Here is a 7,468-nt window from a genome sequence, read left to right on the forward strand (position 1 = left end):
ATGATGATATTTTTTCTCTATTTTCTTCACTGTTATACCCCATCATCTAGAATAGTGCCTGGTGCATAGTAAGTCCTCATTAAATATTTGTTGCCGAAACCGGTTTGTCTCAGTGGATAGAGCGTCGGCCTGCAGACTGAAAGGTCCCAGGTTCGATTCCGGTGAAGGGCATGTACCTTGGTTGCAGGCACATCCCCAGTAGGAGGTGTGCAGGAGGCAGCTGATTGATGTTTCTCTTTCATCAGTGTTTCTAACTCTCTATCCCTCTCCCTTCCTCTTTGTAAAAAAATCAATAAAATATATTTTAAAAAAATAATAAAAGTGGATTAACTCTTAGAAAAAGAGTTTGAAGATGTATGAACAAAGGAAGAAATAAAATGGCTGATAAAAAGATGCTCAGGCCCATATTTAAGTATAAATTATAAATCAAAATAATGAATATTGCTTATCTGACTGGCAAAACCCAAAGTTTGTTGATACCAGGTTTTGGCAAAGAGGTAGGAGACAGATACTCTAGGCACTTTAGAGGTGGGAATATGTAACTATTCTGTGGGGCCACGGGGGGAAAATTCTAAGTGCTAAATGTACATTTTCACAAATTCCATTTCTAGGAATTTGCTAACAGATATATTAGCAAAGATGTACTAGTATATACAGGGATGATTACTACAACTTTTTAAAAAGCTGTAGTTAAATTGGATTACAGAATTGGATTACTTCTAATTCTTGGTTAATGCTACAGTTCATCATTGATCCATCCATTGCCCTTTCTCTCTCCTCACCATCATGCTCATATTATCAGGAACTTACAATGTATTTGCTTACGCTTAACTTTATAAAAAAAAAGTATATCTTCTGAAACATGGTTTTCACTCAAATTTATGTTACTCACAGTGATCCATGTGGCTTTGTTTGGCTCCTGTCAACATCTTTGCAGATGTCTTCTGGTACAAATATACAAGCTTCTCTCGTAGTAGATTGCTGAGGGTCATAGGCTATACAAATATTTAACTTCATATAGTAATATTAAATTGTATTTCTAAAGTGGTCCTATCAGTTTACATTGATAAGATGTGTCATCCTTTCCAACATTTAGTGTTGTTACATGTCTTAAGTGTAGAATAGCATCTCATTGTTCTCTTGATTTGAATTTTCCTGAATTCTAGTAATGTTGAGCATCTGTCTATATGTTCACTGGTCACACATATTTTCCTCTGCTGTAAAATGCATGTTTATATTTTTGCCTATTGGGTTATTACTGATTTGTAGTTTCTTTCCCGCCTTTTTCTTGTTTTTAATATTACTGAATTTTCTATATTTTTTCTTCACCCAATTTTCTATATAGTGTCCCAATTTAATAATCTTTATAAGAGGGCAATTTGGGGTTTTAATGAACAAAGCTAATTTTTAATATATTTTATTGATTTTTTTATAGAGAGGAAGGGAGAGAGATAGTTAGAAACATCGATGAGAGAGAAACATCGATCACCTGCCTCCCGCACATCTCCTACTGGGGATGTGCCCGCAACCAAGGTACATGACCTTGACTGGAATCAAAGCTGGGACCTTTCAGTCCGCAGGCCGACGCTCTATCCACTGAGCCAAACCGGTTTCGGCCAAAGCTAATATTTTTATTAAAACTATGATTATTATTACGATTTTCTAAATTCTTATGGCTTGAATTATTCTCCCAGAATTATTTACTTCTTAACTCTTATTCTGTCTCATCTCTCACCCTTTTCCAACTTCCTTGAATATTCTGGCAACTGATTTATTTCCCATCCCTGAAAGTGTCATTTTCTAACTTGCTCTCTCCCATGTTCTTTCTACCTGTTGATAGTCTCTCTCTTTTGCGTATCTTTTCTTCACCTAATTGAACCTAAAGCTTTCCCTAAGTTCAAGGCCATCTTCTCTCCCTCTTGAGTGTGCTTATAGGTCCTTTAAGCATTTTATAATTTCTGGTATTTGTCCTGGATTTTATGTTCCATAACAGAGTAAAAAATCCCCTAACCTGGGGAAGGAAAAGGAAATCCAGATCCAGAAAGCCCAGAGAGCTCCAAATAGTATAAACCCAAAGAGACCCACATCAAGGCACATTATAATTAAGGTGTCAAAAGTTAAAGCCAAGTCCTAACCGGTTTGGCTCAGTGGATAGAGCATCAGCCTGCGGACTGAAGGGTCCCAGGTTGATTCCGTCAAGGGCATGTACCTTGGTTGCGGGCACATCCCCAGTGCGGGGTGTGCAGGAGGCAGCTTATCGATGTTTCTAACATTCTGTTCCTCTCCCTTCCTCTCTGTAAAAAAATCAATAAAATATATATATTAAAAAAGTTAAAGCCAAGGAATCTTCAAAGCAGCTAAATAAATAAACTTACTAGGTATAAGTGTACAAGCTTCTTTCTGGGAGATATGCATTCCTATTTCCAGCTCTGATACATGTTTCCTGTGCTGTCAGCCACTAGGCAAATGTGACATATTTTAGACTTTTGTTTTGAAGCACCCCCACTCAAGGTATTTCTGTATTACTGTAGTCACAGTAGACTCATGTGGCATACATATTTAATAGACATCTAATGTATTCAACACAACACAAGTGTATTTATTGCTCACCTGATAGAATTGGGGGTGTGGGATGAAGCTGTAAGTTGCTCTCTGCAGTTACTGGGGACCCGGCTGAAGGAAGCTCTGCTGTCTTCAACCACAGCTTCCCACCAGCCAGCTCACTTCCCATGGCTGGCTCTCAGTTATGTGCCTCCTGTACCTGCAGGGTTAGTGGGGAAATGAAGTGTAGGTGTGTATCCAGGAAACGATTGTCATCCCGTGAAGTTGAACATTGGCACATTCTGTGACTGAGCGTTGTGACTTCTGGGTATGCCCTAAGGAAGCTCCTGTAGATGTACACCCAGTGACATGTATAAAAATGTCTATAGGAACACTATTCATAATACCAAAAACAATGGAAACAACCACATATTCATTAACTGGTATGTGGAATATGATAAATAAAATGTGATACATAATGCATGATGTGAATTATAAATGTGTAGAGAAATGTACTGCTGTCTCACAAAATGGCACAGGCAAATCTTAGTTATGATGCTGAGTGGAAAAAAGCTGCAAAAGTCTATATACAGCATGCATTGTTTTTATAAGATTAAAAATCAAGCAAAAAACGACATGGTCTACTGCTTAGGAATGTATACATTGTGATAAAACTGTTAAACACAAGAGAAACCAAGATGGCAGCATAGGTAAACACCGGAAATTGCTGCCTCCCAAAACAACTTCAAAAATACAACTAAAAGACAAAATTGACATCATCCAGAACTACAGGAAGGCTGGCTGAGTGGAAATTCTACAACTAGAAGGAAAGAGAAAAGCACACTGAGATTCAGAGGAGGTGTAGTGTGGAAGTAAAGTGCAGAGGCGCTTGTGGCAAGGGCTGGCAACTGAGATCGCAGCTGTCTTTCTGAATCAGGAGGGAGTCACAAGCCCCCGACTGCTCTGAACTCCAGTTTCGGGAAGTCTCTGGGGACCCAGACTCATACGGGGAGAAACTGGACTGTCTGGCAGCGGGCAGAACGTGAGGGTGGCTTTCTCTGAGAGGTGCTTGCAGCGATTACCAGGACACTGAGACGCGGGGCCTCTTAGGGCAGGGCTAAGGATCAGCCATAGCTGTTTGTTCCGCCCTGTTGATTCCCTGAGACCCCGCCCCACCCAAGCTGCCGCAGAGGCTTTTGCATATGAATGCCCTGGCCCTTTGCAATCTGAAAATTACCTAACAAACTGCATCTGGGCCAGACAGACCCAGAACTTCCAAGAGAAGGCCCAAGGCCCCACAGCAGCTTGCATTGCTTCACAGCTGGGCCTTATCTGGGCACCTCCAAACCACAAACAAAGAAGGGGAATCTGCAGATCTCTTTGTAGCTCCTGCTGGGTAGCCTCAGGCAGAGGCTAAATTAGCACCTCCTTAGATCCAAGAGCCAGTGTACCCAGTGCTTAGAGTGGAACCATCCAGATCACAACTCCTCAGATCCATAAGGGACACACTCGGAGCAGACTCAGTGAGCACCAAAGCCCTACTGAAGCAAGTCTTGCCCCATAAAAGTCTCTTCAGCACAGAAGTTCTCCCCCCGTAGACACAGCTGATTCTCACAGCCAATTGGCCTGGAGGTCAATTCCTCCCAGTGATACCTACAACAATCAAGGCTTAACTATAACAAGACTGTGCACACAGCCCACAAAGGGGTGCACCAAGAGTGTCCACCTCAGGTAATTGTGGAGGCTGAGCCACTGGGCCCTATAGGACACCTAGCACACAAAGCCACTCTACCAACACAGGGAAGCATAAAAAATGCAGAGACAAAGAAATAGGTCACAAATGACAGAAATGGAGGGAAGCCAACTACTGGATATAGAGTTCAAAACCACGGTTATAATGATTTTCAAGAATTTTTGAAGAAAAAATCCTAGAAACCACTCATAAATTTAGTGAGGCCCTGGAGGATATGAAAAAAGACCAACTAGAAATTAAGCATACACTGACTGAAATAAAGAATAATATACAGAGATCCAACAGCAGGCAAGAGGATCCCAAGAATCAAGTCGAAGGTTTGAAAACAAAGAAGCAAAAAATCCCCAACCAGAAAAGCAAAAAGAAAAAAGACCCCAAAAATGTGAAGATAGTATAAGGAGCCTCTGGGACAACTTCAGGCGTACCAACATCCGAATTATAGGGGTGCCAGATGAAGAGAGAGAGCAAGATATTGAAAACCTATTTGAAGAAATAATGACAGAAAACTTCCCCTACCTGGTGAAAGAAATAGACTTACCAGTCCAGGATGCACAGAGAACCCCAAACAAAAGGAATCCAAAGAGGACCACACCAAGACACATCATAATTACAATGCCAAGAGCAAAAGACAAAGAAAGAATCTTAAAAGCAGCAAGAAAAAAACAGTCAGTTACCTACAAGGGAATCTAAAAATCAAGTAAAAAAAATCTGATGAACAGAAAAAAAAACCAAACCAAAAAACCTGTTAAGCACAAGGAACAAATCACATGCACGTTGACTGGTTGAGAGGTGGAGAAAGGAAACAAGGGAGGGACACAAAGTAGGTTCAATCTGATGAACAGAAAAGAAAAAAAAAACCCAAAAAACCTGTTAAGCACAAGGAACAAATCTCACGCACGTTGACTGGTTGAGAGGTGGAGAAAGGAAACAAGGGAGGGACACAAAGTAGGTTCAGTGATGTGGGGAATGGTCTAGTTTTCAAGGTTGAGTGGTGATTCATGCAATTTTATTATTCGGGACTACAGAGTGTCATGTAGTCTTTTGTGTGTATCAGAATATTCCAACTAAAGCCATTTGTGAAAAGTTTGAAAGGTACGAAGAGTATGTGCTGATGTCTTCTGTTTACTGGGTTTTGTCCCTGTGGCTGGTCCTCTTGGTGCTGATCTCCCCTGGGCTCTCCTGTAGGGTCAGGTGTCCCTCATCTTCATGAATATTTTGTTTTCCATTTCTCATTCAGAACTGTTCCCCTTTCAGAGGCGTAAGCTATAGGTTTTTTCAGATAGAGAGGCATAAAAATGTCAAAATTATTTTAACTGTTTGATACATAAAGATGTAATAATGTCTTGGTATCTTGAAAGAAAGAATGCACCTTGCAAACCCTCTTAGGTCAGACTTTATGTACTAATTTTATCTCCTTTAGAATTTGAATGAAAACAAGTCTTGACTCTGATTGCACACTGATGCAAATTAGTTTGCCAGAGTCATAATGAAAGGTACACTTTGCTAAAGTTAATTCCCCCAGGAAGACCCACAGAATGGAGGATGCTACAGTTTGCCCCGCCCACTTCGCAAGTCTAAACTTAAGTCAGCCTGAGCTTGCTGGAAGTTCCTGTCAAGGAAACTTGACCAACACCAGTCACAGTCCTCCAACACCAATAGCCAGCTTTCTTCAGGGGCCTCCAAGAAACAGGTCTCCAGGCACATTTCACACAGGGAACTCCCTGGCTAGCCACACCCAAGGAGAATGGGTGAACAAAGACAATTTCCCTCTCTGAAACTGATTATACACAAACACACCCACCCACCTCGTTATTATTAAATTTCAGAGTTACTTTCTTCATCCTTTGTTGTAATTTAATTCAATCTTAATACAGTCTATCTGGATTTCCTGTCCATTGTTGACTTTGCCCATCTCTCCTCTCCAGCTCCATGCTGGTTGTCTAACTATGGAAAATTTCACCGTCCCATCAATCCACTTATATTTTAAAAATTAAATTTTTCATTCTCTAGGAACTCGATTATGGATACTTTAATATCACTAGCATTAATTATGGCAGAAGTGGATTCATCGTTGTTCCACTCCTGCATTTGCACAAAGTCATTGCTCTTTCCTTTGGACTCTTGTTGTTAAAATGCCTTTTAAATAAATTTAGTCAGAAGCTGGCTGATTTCCTTTCAGGATGTGTTTTAATTACTATTTAGTGCCCAGTATTTATGATGAAACCTCGATTCATGAATTAGTAATAGGATAATTGGAACCAAGCCATAAACTATTCTTTATCAGAAAATGTAATGATGACAGTTTTAATAATGAACTAATTAACTTAGCTTTGACTTCCCTTAAAAATATGGAGGGTACTGCCCTAACCGGTTTGGCTCAGTGGATAGAGTGTCGGCCTGCGGACTCAAGGGTCCCAGGTTTGATTCCGGTCAAGGTCATGTACCTTGGTTGCGGGCACATCCCCAGTGGGGAGTGTGCAGGAGGCAGCTGATCAATGTTTTTCTCTCATCAATGTTTCTAACTCTCTATTCCTCTCCCTTCCTCTCTGTAAAAAATCAATAAAATATATTTAAAGAACATATGGAGGATCCAAACCAAAGAGAGACTCTCCATTCATGTGAGGCTAGTTTTGCTCTTCTGGAGTCATTTTCTTTCTTTAATCTTTTCTTTATTGGATTTTAAATTAAACTGCTTGATAGTTTTAGCAAGTGACACAGTAAAAAGATGCACGCAGAAAAGATAAATCTCCCTCTAACATACCTCAGCTCTCACATTCAGATAACAAGTGTAGATAGTGGCCCTACTTGTGGAAACATTTCTGAAGGGTAAATTCTCTTAGTGCCAGCTCATAATTACTGTCGTGTGAGAGTTCACATGAGGTTCCATCCATTTCCTTCCAGAAAATCTGAGCCTTTGCCTCGTGTAGTTCTGATGGGGTTAGTTAGACTGTAGGGAGAAAAAGTGGTGGTTTCGTTTTAGAACCTCCCCATCTCAGCAGTTCAAGTTAATGTACATGTTTGTCTCATAGTTGAGTTCTTTGGAGATGCCCTTAAAAGAAGACTCATGGAACTTAAGGTTTTCTGTTTCTTTTATATAACATCACTAAACCAATACAAAACAAATTTAACATTTGCTTAAAGAACAGTTGTTTTCACTAATGTATGAACACAGGC

General features: G+C 40.2%; 1 protein-coding gene and 1 long non-coding RNA gene across 2 annotated transcripts in view; one reads left to right on the top strand and one right to left on the bottom strand.

Moving 5' to 3' along the window:
- Positions 1-7,230, bottom strand: part of LOC107182450 — a 12,857-nt gene extending 5,627 nt beyond the window's left edge. The window contains exons 1-2 of the long non-coding RNA XR_001513161.1: positions 7,056-7,230; positions 2,611-2,761 (exon numbers count right to left, since the gene is read on the bottom strand). This is a non-coding gene — a long non-coding RNA (uncharacterized LOC107182450). The remainder of the gene's footprint in view (positions 1-2,610; positions 2,762-7,055) is intronic.
- Positions 1-7,468, top strand: part of FBXL2 (F-box and leucine-rich repeat protein 2) — a 34,217-nt gene that overhangs the window by 8,282 nt on the left and 18,467 nt on the right. The window lies entirely within an intron of this gene.

This window comes from Myotis davidii, unplaced genomic scaffold, assembly GCF_000327345.1.
Source record: "Myotis davidii unplaced genomic scaffold, ASM32734v1 scaffold395, whole genome shotgun sequence".
NCBI lineage: Eukaryota > Metazoa > Chordata > Mammalia > Chiroptera > Vespertilionidae > Myotis > Myotis davidii.